Source organism: Thunnus maccoyii, chromosome 2, assembly GCF_910596095.1.
Source record: "Thunnus maccoyii chromosome 2, fThuMac1.1, whole genome shotgun sequence".
Lineage (NCBI taxonomy): Eukaryota > Metazoa > Chordata > Actinopteri > Scombriformes > Scombridae > Thunnus > Thunnus maccoyii.
In genome coordinates this window covers 33,922,276-33,937,293 of record NC_056534.1, presented here as the reverse complement: position 1 = coordinate 33,937,293, position 15,018 = coordinate 33,922,276, and the positions used below count along the sequence as shown (strand labels likewise).

Genomic DNA, 15,018 nt, shown 5'->3' with positions numbered 1-15,018 from the left:
TAGCTCCACCTCCAGCAGCTACAACAGTAACATGCTGCTCTAACACTGATGCTTCACTATTAATAATCTAATGATGTCATATATAATAACATATCAGTCAGAGGGACCAAACCACCACTTTTACTGCAATACTTTTTAACTACAGTTTTTGCTCTCAGAACTGGTTCTTACAACGTGCTGTCTGACCACGTCAGAAATCAAATGTTTTTATTGTGGTTCTGAACAGTTTCACTCAAAGGCAGAGTGAAAAACCGACTGTCACAAAGAGGGGAGGGGGAGACGCGATATCGTTTCACTATGACAACAGAGCATATTTTAATATTTTAACAGCGTTGCACTCATTATGGGTCTCTCGTTTGTCATTTTGACGGCAGCAACACTACAGGTTAACCAGCATAGACTGTAAAAAGAAATGGACGTAGCCGCCGTGACATCACCTCTTGGTTTGCGGGCTCCCTTTTTAAAGCCCGAGTTTGCATTTTGACTGTCACCATCTTAGATTTTGGAGCTGCTAGCTGCTAGCTCGGTTGGCACGGTGCATTTACGGTCTATGGTTAACTGTGATAGTGCTAATGCTAATGCTAATTTTCACTAGCGAAAAACGAAAAAACTTTTTTAGGTGACTGCATGCACCAAACCATAATATCCGTACCGTGATGGCTCAGGATGAATGCACGTACCGTTACACGCCTATGTGTAACAGTCTTAACCACAGACAGAGCAGCGAGTATACTTAATGGTATATGACTCAGCCATCAATGCTAAAGAGCAATATGTGACTGTGAATATAACCTCTCAACCTTCTCTTTGTCCAACTCACACCACCAACATAAAGCTGCCTTAAATGAAAATAGACCTCGAAGCAAGAAGTTCAGAAAAACACCACGCCCTTATCTCCCACTATGGGGCCTAACTTCCCTCACTCCCCCCCTGTAAAGGCTCCTGGGAGGTTGCAAAGCAGTGGTGGTGATTATTGTGGCCTTTACCGGCATGCTCCAAGGAGAAGCTGAGATAACAAAACCATGTCCCTCCAGATTTGAGTCATCAAGAGGCATGAGGGAGAAGGTTGGTACCTCAGGACGTCAAGGAAAGTTGTCAGTGTTGCCGAAGACGGCACTGAACAGGAATGGCATCGGAATCAGAGGGTGTGTATCTGACGCACAATGACTAGGTGCTTTTGGTTATTGTTTGAGCACAGTTATAATTATGACCTATTATAGACATCTCACATGTGGACAGGTGTTTGTTTAACTTGGTTTTGTGAGCCTGGAGATGAAAAGAAGGAATATTTATGTAAAAGGTTTTGAAAATGTCATATATCACCACATGAAAACATTTAGATGTTTTAGGGCATTTCTGTCTTAAATCAATAGTGTACAGCCAAGGAGTGGAAAGGACATGTGGGGAGAGAGAGAGAGGAGGAAAACATACAACAAAGGTTTCTGGTTGACACGGGGGTATGTAGTATGCATCTTAGCCTCCTAAGCCAACACAATGTCCCCGGGTCATTTTAGTTAGTTTGCTTTAACAAATTTGATTTTTTTATAAAGTTGTCTCGATTGAAACTCTAACATTGACAATGACAAATAGCATTTATGGTAGGTTAACCTGATAAGATGACACAAATAGGTCAATAGGTAGACAATAGGTATCAAGTATTTGAACATAAAATGATGCCATATATGTGTTGATAGTTAAAACAAGGAACAAGATTTCTGACTGATTGACGAAAAAAAAAAGTTGTACCTCTGGTGAAGGCGACTAACACTCACTCACACAAATAATACTCACATTCCTGAAAACGTGTAATGAGGCTTAAATGTTGACACTGGGTCTCATGATCTTTTGCAAAACAACATGTGCAGACTCAGGGAAGTATCATGTGACACATGACAAATCAAGTTTACCAAAAAACACAAACACAGGTGATTCACGAGGAAGGCATGCGCATATACAACTCCAGGTACGTGTCCAGGTGAGTATGCAAACAAGGGGTGTGTCCAAAGAGTAACTCACCTTTGACACCTTTTACTCAGGAAACTTGATTTGATGAAGTCTTGTGACTGAAAAGTCATCAACAAAGTATTCAGGTTTCATCTTTTCCTCTAGTGTACATCTAAGAATGAATGAATGTTATGAAACATGGAATATGCACATGTTTACAAGATTACTGTAAATGGCAGAACTATGACAAATACAAACCTAAAGATACTGATGTATAAATAATAATGAATGGGTTATTGGAATAGTCATGTAGTAACATGGTTATTTGTAGGAGTCATATTGATGGCGCAGAGCTGAGTCAGATCTCGGCCTCGCCTCTGAGCAACACTCCCTGTGTTGTTAATGAAATTGTCATCGTTCCTGCCTGCAGGGAATGAAAGTAAATGTCTCATGTGAAAGTAACCTGAATACATAGTTTAGTCCTCATTAAACTGGGGATGTTTGCCAAGCACAGTACTTTTTTGTCACCTTTTTGGCTATGAAATGACCAGGAAATAACTTTATAAAGCATTATGTGACAATTGTTATAAGGAATTTTGGGATATACATAGTTTAAATACAAGCATTAACTTCTTGCACTTTCTTTTTCAATTCAACTCAAAGCAATTACACACAGAAAAAAACTATAAAAATACAAATATGACAACGTGAGAAGTTGAAAAACACAAGGATTAGCGGCAGCAACAATATCCAACACCACAAAGGCACATACTATGTCATTTTTAGACTGTCTCTCCAGAAAGGCATTCATGGTGTTGAACATGGTGTTGAGCCTCTGTCCAAAGGTAACAAAACCTTCTTACCAGCCCCTCTAAAGCTCACCAGTTAACACGTTACATTTCATATGTTTAACCCATGCAAAAAAATGAAGGGTAAAAAAAGTCAGACAGTCAGACAATCAGTTTTATTGCCACATTATGTCTTGGTTAGGAACAGTGATAAGATAAGCTAAGTGGCTGTGTATTTACCAGATGAATATGATAGAAGTTTCGATTTTATTATCTCACTCAAGTAAGTGAAAACGCATGTTGAACTATTGCTTTAAGGTCAGGGTGAGTTTGAGGTCATGGTGAAGCAACCAAAACCCAGAAAAGTGGCAGAAGATAAGTGGAGAAACGAAAGGACGGGACTCGAAGGTGCTTTCCACCTCGCTGTATCACTTTCGACCTTTGATCTGTCTTATTCACCTGTTTTCTGCCACAGTTTAACCACATCCTCTGTTTCTGTTGTCCACTCTGCTGTTAAATCCACGTTAATCTTCCAACTACAACCACAAATATAAAAACCATTTCCACTGGTGGGTCAACCAGCCCGCCAACCAGCTTTAACTCTAATCAGCACTTCCTCCCAGATAGGATCCCATTTGCTACTGTATATCAGCCTCGTCATCATCATCCTCACTGACACTAATCATTATTATCATCATCCTCTCAGATCACACCTAGGTTAACAGCCAGGTCGGCTGCGTGCGCACGCAGATCGCCGTCCTCCCGCTCGGCGGCTCTGCGTGACGTGTGTTGAGCTCTTGGCTCTGGGCTGAGGCATGCTGGGAGGAAGCAGAAGCCAGAGAAGTGGAGGAACAGATTGGGCAAGATTACTCACTGTTGTCTAACTCTGAGGCAGGGCTGTTTGTGCAGGATGTTGTTGGGTAAACAAGGGGAATCAGGGGCCTAGAGTGTTAGGCCCAGATACCCCCCACCCCGTCTGTTTCCTTCCCCCCAGGATCCAGACAGTTTGACAGGGAGTGTTCACCACAGGGTGAGAGATGCGAATCGAGTCATAAGCAGAAAGAAACAAGACAAACTTTTATGTATATTTCAGCTTGCACTGTTCTCCAGAACACTTTACAGTAACTCAACATAACTGTAAAATAAGTTTTAACTGTAGAATAAGATTTCACAAATAGGTATGTAGGCAAGAATTAACATTTTCCTCCTTCATTTCTCTTTTATTAAATTAATACTGTAGGAAGGCAGAGACCAAAACACCTGTGTGTTTAAGTAGTGAGTGTCAGCCTTAACTATTTGTGAATTCTATGAATCTTTGTTTCTGGATGATGGCACCCAAAGGACTTCAAGAGATGTAATATAAAGGCAATGAGAAGAGCCTGGTGCTTCCTTCATTTTTCCATCATTTTCAAGATTACCGTAAATGTTGTAAAACATTAGCACCCAAAATAACAGATGTATTTAGTGCACATATCAAATCGTCCTGCCTTATCTGGGCAATTTCAAAACAACTTTCAAACCAGGAAGTAAAAATTGTTTTCAACAGCAAATACATTGTAAAAGAAACTTAATGCTGCTTCGTTATAAACATAATATAATATACTGTAACGTAAGTCTCAGAATGTCCATTTTGAACGTTTCTGTAAAGAATTCACTGACAAATTATTATTTTCAACTGAAGCATGATCAACGTTTTTATGGTTACATAAAGACAACTCAAAGCACCTGGTTAAGGGAAAGGTTTAAAATGTTTACTGTCGAACGAGAAAGGTCGTGTTAGATTTTTCAATATTTAATTGAAACCACAATCCTTTCCAACCTCAACCAAACTGTTATTGTAACCCAAACCTTACCACATGCAAGACGGTTGACACAAACCCAAACCTGTCTGGTGTCACAGTCCTGTGCTTTGTACACCACCATCCACCTTGACCACCTCCCTACTAACAAACTTACTGTGTGGTAAGACAGTAAATATGTTTCCTCAAATCCATTTACCAGCATATAAACATCACTCTTAGGAGACAGAATAACTTTATGAAGCATTGAAAATCATTAAAACAGCTTTTTTATAATTATTGTTTAATTCCACAAGTTTCAGATTCAAACAATTTAGCAGAAGTGGTTTCAGCTGTTTCAGCATGTTGCCATGGCTACACAGGATATAAATGTTTAGGCCTGGGCATTAACACAGTGATGAACTTGAACTGAACTACATGAGCATTAAAGGAGCCTCCACCAAGACCAGAACACGTGACAGAAAATAATGATTTGGAGTTTGGAATATTGATAACAAGTTATGTAGCCAGTTGTTGGTGGTTTCACTGTGGGAAAAACTCAGCAAAAGTACAATGACTGTTAACAAGCACAGGTCATGTGATGTTTAATATTTGTTCAAGGCTGCATCACTCATTCAGAAATTCTAACACAGACCCGTGTGACTACCTATGACTTTTTGGTCTCCATTGTTAGAATTTGCATATTAAAATAATTTTAACAGTCTACTGCGACTGAGCAAGAGTGCAATAGGAAGTGACACTACTTCCAATGAAACAGGATCCGCCACAGGAAACTAGTCTTTCCTGGTCATCGAACGACATATTTGTCTTTCACTGTAAGAGAAGAAAACGTGGGTGTAATACCAACAAAAGACTGACAGATATTCCGGGAACATAAGGCAACAAACTGATGTATGCAATACATACAGCGATGTGCATAGCCTTTCTCACTCATTTCCTAATCAGACTAGTTTCCTGTGTACACACCCCATCCTCACGCACACAAACAGAAGTTTTGTTGCCACAAACACCACAGTTTCAGTTGTGGTATGAACGAAGCATTCCCTCTTCAGAAACACCATTCATGCTGACAGACCAGACCTCTGAGCCTGACATGATGACTCAAATACACCCTGTGGTGGTGAGATTCATCTGACCACATCCACTTAAACACATGTGCAGCAGCTTCTGTATCTCTTTCACTTTGACTTTATGTCCTCAGAAAAACCTACTTGAAACACTGACACATGAAAACACTTTATTTACCTTTGGCTTAACTTGATCTCGTGTGACTCTAGGGATTTTCCTTTTAAACAACTGTCATGTATAAAGTGCATCTAATGATCTTCCTAAAGAATTCTCTTTCAACATCAACTGAGCATTTAACCTACGGTTACACACATTGTAGCAGGTCAGGCTAAAAGCTGAAGGCCCTTTGCAGTAGGAGTATTTTTGTCAATATGAAGTTGAAAAGCATAAGCAAAACCTTCCCTAAAATAAATGAAAGTCACTATAACATGCCAGTCATCCATGCATTCGGCTGCATATCTGCAAAGTTCACCACACAGCCTCAAACCTCCTGACAAAAGCGGGTCCATTTCCTGTTGCAGAGGAAATACATGGCTCGTTCTTTGTCATTTGCCCAACTGGGGACAGGAAGACTATGGGGGCCAACAGGAAACTGTTTCCTTCGGCATGCCAAACATTGTCCAGTGCAATATTTGGACGACCTTTCTAATCAGTGCCATTAGTGCTGAATCTACAGTTTTGTTTAAACACATGTTAGATCCTGAACAATCCTGGTTCAAGCTAACATGGAGACAATCTTGCATGCATCTAGTTTCAGTGTATGGTACTGGTACAGTGTACTAAAAAACAGCCACCTAATATATAAAGAGAGAGATACAGCAATTTATTATCATGTAACTTTTCTTCAATTGAGAGGTAAGTAAGCTTTCTGGAGGGTTTAGCCACAATTTATGCTGGGAAGTATGCAAACTATGTTTATTTAGAACTTTTGAACGACTGAATTAAAAAATACATACAATTTGTCCATCTAGGACGACACATATATAAAAGTCATCCAAATTACACGACCAAGTATATTGTTTGACCATGAATTCCAGAACGACTGGTGCCTCTATCAGCAGTAAGCGGCAGGACATTGTCTGTCTGTGCTTTCCAAAACTGTTACACATCACTGTTAAAATGTAATGATGTTTTATTATCCAACATCTCTGTGGTTAAGTTCTGGTTAGGTTTAAGGAAAGATCATGGTTTGGGTTGACTTTTGTTAAGGTTAGGAAAACATGTGGTGCAGATTAAAATTACTAGGTGACCTTCATCGTCATGGCTACAATAATAACCACGGGGTTAAGGTTAGGGGACAATTGTAGTTACGGTTTTTAAAAAACTGTCCCGAGTCGCAGTTGGAAACAGGAAACGAACAGCGGTCTCCTTTGACAAAGTCCACTGTTGGGTTATAACGCCCGTGCACCTCACCTCCTCTGAATGAGGAAATTTGTCGACATATACATCATGGTTCTGTCCCAGTTTGGCTCTATGTCCCTCCACCAGTCCACCAGATGCCCTCAGGCGTTTTCCCTGTTTGTTGAACTGGACTGAGTGGGAGCAGGACAGATAAGAGAGGTTGCAGATTATATTTAAGGACCACTTGAGATACTGTTGCTCACCATATTGACTCTCATAGTGCGAAAGTGAACTGAAACTCAGAGCAACAGTTGTCTTTCAGTCCAGTTTGTGTGACATGCAGTCTTAATATGCAGACCATTGGTTCTTGTTTCTAGTCTTTTTCATAAAGGTTCCTTGATTTGCAATGACTTGAGTACTCATTTAAGTTATATGTATGTAATTCTGAGACAGTTTGATGAATGAGGATTGTGCACGGTTGTATTGTGGACTTTTATTTGGCTCATGGATTAAGTTTTGTTTTTGAAGCGTCCTCAGCCCAGAGCAGCTGTTGCCTTTTGTGTTTTTCCTTGTTTTCCTCAGCCCGCTCTTCCCTCCACACCTGCCCTGCATTCAGTCTCGTTAGCCCCGCCCCACCCCGCCCCCTGTGTCGTCCCCAGCCAATCAGCTCCCAGCCTGCCCTTTTGTCTTGCCACATGTTCCTTGCTGTTTCATCAGCTCAGTTTGTATTAAAATCCTGGTTTTCAGTCTTGTTAGATCCTTTGTTCAAACTGCTCTGTTTGTTCAGTTTTGTTCTGTCCGGTTCAGTTTTGCTACATGTTGTTTTTGGGTGACTGACATTACAACCTATTGTGTTGTTTTTCTTGGGAGGACAGTCTTGATTATGACAATGCTATGGTTAAGGTTTGACTGTAAATCTTTGATGTAAATTTACAGTGAAATCTGAAGAGTACTCTGCTGGATTAATGTCATACAGTAAACTGCAATGCAATCTGGGAAAAAAACATGATTGTAGCACTTTAAGAGAATGTCATTATTTACAGAAATTTACTGTAAACTTAACAATAAGACATAAACTTAACAGCTGAGCATCTTGGGAAGGTAGGATCTAAAATTTAAAAATTAACCGACGTAACAAGATCTTTTTATTTTCTTCAACAAGTTTGTTTTTGCAGCTTGCATTTTATTTTTGACGATTTCAACTTTAGAGTACATCTGTCGGCCAGTTTCTGTTGCCACAAAGACACCGCCGCGCTACAACCTGCTCAGCCATTTGTCACAGATTACCTGCATTGGGTAACACTGAGTCGCCATTTTTATTCTGCCTTAAAGCATCAAAATGTTAGGAAACGGCATACCGTTATCCTTGTCAAGGAAGTATAACAAACAATTGTTAGTCTTTCTCCAGTTGAATTTTCTGCCATGAACAGCGTTATAACAAAGCTGTTATAGCTCTAGCTAGCTAAAATTAGCGCATGTCAGCATTTTGTCTCAGTTTATGTAAACCTTAAAACAACACTGTTGCTATGGCTGCAAGATATTTTAACTATACTAATGTAGTGAGGTAATAAGTCTAACCTGGTGCTTGGTGTTTTCCACGTTGGCAAAAAGTACCATACAAGGCTTTACTAGAACCTAATCTAATCTGTAGTCTTTTTCTCAGGTCCAATGACACAGATAAACCAGCGATGGAGGATGAGCATAGAAAAAGAGGTGCTGTGTGAAAGAAAGTCCTTTGTGCTTGTGCTTGCCGTAGTCTTCTCCTCCTCTTCCTTCAATTTCAACCTTCAGTATCAACATGATGCAGCGTGCATGCTGGAATTCATTCAGACGTAGGAGCTTTTTCACACATACTCTACTACACAGCTTGACTTTCCTTCACACATCACCATTGTCCAGTAACCTAGTGATAACCGCTGCTGCCTCTGACACCAGAACAGCAACTACAAACTTAACCACTGCCTCTATTAATATTGTTATGGCTGATTTTTCGTTTCCGTCACATTCTTCCTTTTAACTTGATCATTGGTGTGAAATGATGCATACCTGCTTAGTGAAATGTGACGATCATATGGTTCAATATTCTGCACCACTACTTTGTACTGAACAGGCTCTGGCTTGATATGTCAAATTCATAGATTGATGTGACCTGACAGAAGAATATTTTTGTTGTTCTACATTTTTTTTTTAGACATTAATACTGAGAGGAGCACAAAAGGAAACCATGAGAAGGTGCAGAGCAAGAAGAGCAGGAAGATGGTCAAAAAGAGGATCAGTGAATCCACATGTCTGGACACAAGTGGTACTTTGTCTGATCTTTCATTCACACCCACCCACCCACACACACACACACACCCAGTCACTCATTCAAATATGCATTCAATATCTCACTTACTCACTTTCTCAGTGACTAAAATCACAGTGTCTTTTCTTATTCGAACTGTTGGAACTCATGTTGTTCAGAAACAGTTGTATAATTGTTTTGTGTTCACTTTACACTCACGCAAAATAGACTGTTGCTGTTCTGCAGCAGGTTAATTAAAAGCAGTTTCCTTTCCTTTCTCACAAAAACAAAATTGTCAGTTACCAAACATTGTGTGCACTGTATGCATTTCAGATATTTATTAAGATCTTAATGTCAATAATACACAACTATTACCAATATATTTAAAAACAAGGTATTTTTGACTGCAAGTATTAAATGTAATTTCAGTTTTCAGATTAGCTGATTTTACAGAATTACAGAAAGATATTTTACAGTGTAATGTGAGTATAAAGTGTGAATTGCTTCTATTAAACTATGACCCAAAACCTCTGTCAGACTGTTGAACCAGACCACCAGAGTTGCTAATCTGTTATCTTCACATACACTCAGTTCCTGTTTTTGCTCCTACATTATCTCATGGAGGAATTTAATCAAATTAATAATTAAATTCCATTTCAGAGTTCATGCTCATTTCATGGGAATTTCACAAGTCATTTACCGTAATTCGCTGGTCAGAAATTATAAGAATTCTTTCAAGGTCAAACTTTTTTTTACCTCAAATCTTACAACATTTTTGATGACCTAAGCAGTTGTGAAAACAGAAGTGTGGTAAAATATAACAGTTACATAAATTATCCTCAACGGTCATCCTCTCCCTTTTTAAAAGTTGACAGACATGTTTGCATCTGTTTTCTCTTCAGGGGAATTCACCGCACAAACAGGAAGTACCACCTCGTTTTACAAGGAAAGGAAAGCAGCGTAGACCGCAGTATTGTTCAAGTACACAGGAACTGAGTGATGTCAGTTTTCTGTCATGTCACGGTGGTAATTATCTAAGTAATGTAATGAATAGTTAATATACATTGTAGTTTTTATTGGGTTTATTTATTAATTTATTGTTGCTGGCATTCAGTTTTTAGTTTGAGTTTACCCTTTAGTCAGTTTCAAGGTTGAAGGAAGCATTTTTAAAGATCCAGAAGCAGATATTCAGAGAGCAGTTTGTATGTCCCTCCACAGTATAAACTGTGTACTGTGTATAAACAATACTGTGTACTTTGAATGATACACCATACAATTATAATTTCATTACCATTTCCAAGTTAAATTAAAGAGGTTGTATGATTATGTTACAGTGATGTCATCAGGGGGTCATTTCAACTTTTTAACAAAAGCCTGTGTTACAAATTGAGGTTGTGGACTTCAAAGACGTGACCTTTATCATGTGCGGGTGGAGGAGTCTAACAGAAAAAAAAAACAGTTGGGTTGCATTATGGGAAATGTATGATCTGGTCTTTTTGGGGTCTAACAGTCAGAATATTTTTTACCTCTGCTGCGTTAAGTTTAACAATCCTGGATCATGATCTGATCACTGGAGTTCCCCTTTAAAATGTATCTCGTGATGCAGAATAAATAGACTTGACAGTCATCTGACTTTACACGAATTAATCAAAACCAAGTCAGAATATTTCCACAAAACCCTCCCAACTCATCACATATCGAAGCTCGGTCAGGACCCCGTGGCGTCACTTTATCAGGTAACCCTTTAGCGTCATTTTTTAACGTGCAGGGTAATCCGATAGACTTCTGTTGAGCTCCCACAACGTCTGAAATAGACGCCATGAGACCGATGACGTCTAGATAAGGTGACAAATTTCAGCCTGGTCGCCAGAATAAAACGTTGGCAGCAAACCACAGATACGTTGAATATGTACATTTCTACACCTGTAATACGGAGCATATTAATATTTCAACAATATCATATCATCATATCAAGATTTCTGAAGTGACATACTTCACATGACATCTATATAAGCTGACTTACTACCTTAGTAGGAGGTGGAGGGGTCGGTGGGTGGCTTGCAATGTTTTTGGCAGGAAGTTGGAAATCAGCAAAGTCAGCAGAGAGTACAGTTCGACACCTTGCCGTTTTTATTTTATTTTTTATTTTAACCCAAACCATGATCTCTTCCTAACCCTAACCAAGTGTTTTTTGTGCCTAAACCTAACCAGACCTTAACCACCGCGTTGTCACACCATAAAATATACGTGATATTGCACGTTGACAATGACACCAGGGCGTCCTGACCGAGCTTCTATATGTGACGAGTTGAGAGTGAGAGCGTGTTGCAAATAACACCTCTAAAAATTCCTAGAAACTCTTTATCTCAAACAAAAAAAATTAAAAAAACGTAAACAGGTGCACTAAGAAGAAAATAACAGATGGGAACAAATAGTGCACACAACCACAAACTGTGAAAAGTGCAAACATATTTATGCTTCCCGTTTGTCTCTGGAAGTCTGCATAGGGATGACAGTTTGAGACAAAGTTCTCATCACAGGTTTAATTTTAGTTCATGATGTTCACAGATGCTTAAACCAGATGTACCACATTAAGGAAGAACCACTTTAATCTTCTGCGTCTCATCCATTCGCACGCTGTTGCCACATTCTCACACAGCCCCTCCCCGTCGACACTGAAATCACACTAAAAACACAGCAATCAGCTCAGTGGAAGCTCAACGTGACCTCAGACAGTCATCACCGCTGAGGTCAGCAGCATCATTACCACACTGATGATGGCAGCTGCTGATAAGAGTATAAATGCGGACAGGCGGGCAGGCGGCGTGACGGTGACTCATTGGGTGATGCCCGACCCCTGCTGCCAGACAAAATGGACGCTAGCTAAAGGAAAAAGCTGGATGTGTGTTTGCATGCAGTGAAGGAAGGAGAAGGTTGCTTACACGGGTGCAGTCACAGCAGAGAGAGATAGTCAATTAGCTTTTTGACATCAGGTAGAGTTGGCGAGGCACAAACGAGGCGGAGCGCACAGCAGGTGAAGTTGACTTGAGAGGGGGAAGCGAGAGGGGTTGCGAGTGAAGAGCGAAGGCTATTTGAGTTGGCATTTTTCAGGTTTTCAGCGGTGGGTGAAACAAAGTGTAAGTTGGGAGGATGAGTCAAGAGGAAAGGTAATTACCATCGAATGGAATCAAATAAGCTTTTAAGGCATCAGCTGTCGCTGAGCAAGAGTGTTGGTGGAGTGGGGGTGGTCACTGCTCTGTCTGACTCATTCATTTTGTTCATAAAGATCTTTCACCCGTGCGACTGTTTGTGTTTGTGGAGGATTTTTTTCTTCTAATCGTCTCCTTCACATATTAGTCAACCTGAAAGTCGCATTAGTCTTTTTGGGTGTGCGTGAGGGTATTTGTGAATGGGTATGACGGTATGGTTCAACCTTGTCTCCTACAAAATACATCAATATACCTTAATGCTTCGTTAGCGTGTTATGTTCAATAGTAACCATCAGTTCCAAAACAGGAAGTAGTGTGACGTTCATATATTGCAGAGAAAAATAAAGGTGGGAAGGTCCAGGAGGTGGATTCCTCTAAACAGAACAGCAAAATAGGGTTGTCATTCGTTTCACTTCATTTCATTTGTTTTATTTTTAGCAGGAAAAACAGCGGAGCAATGCAAAATATCACATTTTTACAACAGGATTCCTGCTGTCATACAGTGAGGACAAAGGCAATAAAATAGTATAAAAACAAGACAAGCAGAGAATAAAAGTTGACAAGTTAGAAAAAAACATTCTTCATATAAATGGGCTAAAAAAATATATACTTATTATACCAGAGATAGATACATTTACAACAAATCAATGTAGCATTTGGCAAAAAATGGCATGAAAGAATAAACTAATTTTAAATGTATAAAGACAGGTTACTACTTGACATTCAGTTACCATTCAATCAATGGGACAAATGACCATGAACCATATGAACAACAAATGGGCAACAACATAGGCAGTCAATACACAGGTCAAACTAAAACTGTAAACAGGATGTACTGGGTTAAAAGTAGATTACAAAGAGTGCTGGAATAAATATTGTATGGGTAATGTAACAAATTATTTTATATACATACAATAGGTAGATATTCAATAATGCAATAATGGATATTGCACAATTAAAGTGTTTAAGGTCAGGAGGTTAGAATTAGGGAAGTATTGGTGAATTACTTATGAGCACACTTACGGGAAACGTGTGTGCATCTGTGTGTGTGTGTGTGTAGAAATGTCTGTGAAACTAGACGGCTGTTCAAACCCTGACAGGTGTTCCTTGTTCTTTGAACACTCGGTGCAAAATAAAGTTTCTGTTTACACACTGAACATAAAAAGCTGAAGAGACGTCCTGCTCTTTGTTCTGTGTTTTAAACCTCACATAGAAAAATATTTTGCTGACTTTGTGTTTTTACCAGATTACATTTTATATATTATTTTGGTGTCAGATTTGATTTCCATCCCGTGTTTAGGAAATCATTAAACTAATTGACTTGATACTGAATTCTGGGATATCGCTGATCTTGGTTTCCTGCTCCTAGATCCTCTCTAGGAATTCCATTTGGACGGAAAATGCCTCGCTAGCATCCAGCCCCACCCAACTCCTCTCAGCTTGGAGACGTCTGCCTGCCTCGTTCCCTTTCATCAATGCCAGAGGTACTTCATGATAACAGGCTTTAGCTCCGTCACTGATTGAATTCAGGTAGAAGGGCTCATTTCCAGGGCATTGATCGCTTCCTTAATGAACAGACGCCACGGAGCCTTTCGTATCATGACTCCTACGTTTACATTTAGGGCAGTAAAACTCAGACAAACAAAGAGCAGAGATAACCTGGCTTTGAGTGTATGTACCTCCACTTATATCAAGGGAGGAATCGTAGCAAAATGCTCCATCAGTAGCAGAGCTACAGAAGATTAAATGCCCATTAGTTTGCGTCAGAGCCTTGACTTTCAGGAGACAGGAAATTACCATGTGATCTTTTCTTTCTCCAAATTGATTTTTACAATATGAAAACAAACACAAGATGATGATTTGCTAGCTGCTTGAGTGGCTGGTAGAGCAGAAAAACAAATTATCCAAGCAACAATTTACCAGTAATTCACAGATCAAAGCTGACCAGTCGCCACTCTGTTGAGTTGCCAGTTAGATGCTATTCTCTGATCCAACCAATCCAACAATATATGAGTCAGAATGAGACACTTCAGTAATTTTCTCATTTAGACCTTTATGTGATGTGTGTCAGAGGGAGATGAGCCGAGGAAAATAGTTGAATGTGGAGGAGGAAAACAAACAATACTGGAAATTACTGGGAGAAGGAAGCAATGTTCTGAGTAATAATTAGGGGAAAAATGTGTCCTTGGATGCTCATTTTCCTTTAGTCATCATCACCTTTGGCATACTCCATCTATCTTGGCATACTCCATCTATCTTGGCATACTCCAAGTTTCTTTTTTAGTGTTTTTTCTTTGCATAAACTTGCCTCATTTTTTTCTGCTTCCGTCAGTGATTTCATACCTTCCTGGGAATGATCAGAAACTTTCAGAGAACGTGTCTGAACTTGTTCAGACTGTGTAGGCGGGGTGGTAACCAGCAATAGGCATCCCAAGATCAAGATTATTACTGACGTGACGCTGAACACATGACGCTGTGACGTGTTAGGGCTGCATTCCACCGGTCGAATGAGGCTGTAAAAGATTGTAAAAGTAGTATTTCTGCCTTTTTTTTACCCATTTTGTTCTGTTTGAAAGTCGGATGTT

At 39.6% G+C, this 15,018-nt stretch overlaps 1 long non-coding RNA gene across 2 annotated transcripts; it reads left to right on the top strand.

Moving 5' to 3' along the window:
* The first annotated feature begins 948 nt into the window (after positions 1-948).
* On the top strand, positions 949-13,896 carry LOC121885494. Of its 2 annotated transcripts, none has more exons than XR_006092570.1 (4): positions 949-1,145; positions 9,132-9,242; positions 10,127-10,250; positions 13,803-13,896. It is a non-coding gene; the product is annotated as an uncharacterized LOC121885494 (long non-coding RNA). The 2 variants fall into 2 exon arrangements; XR_006092569.1 differs by lacking the exon at positions 949-1,145 and adding an exon at positions 8,615-8,772.
* Positions 13,897-15,018: the final 1,122 nt, after the last annotated feature.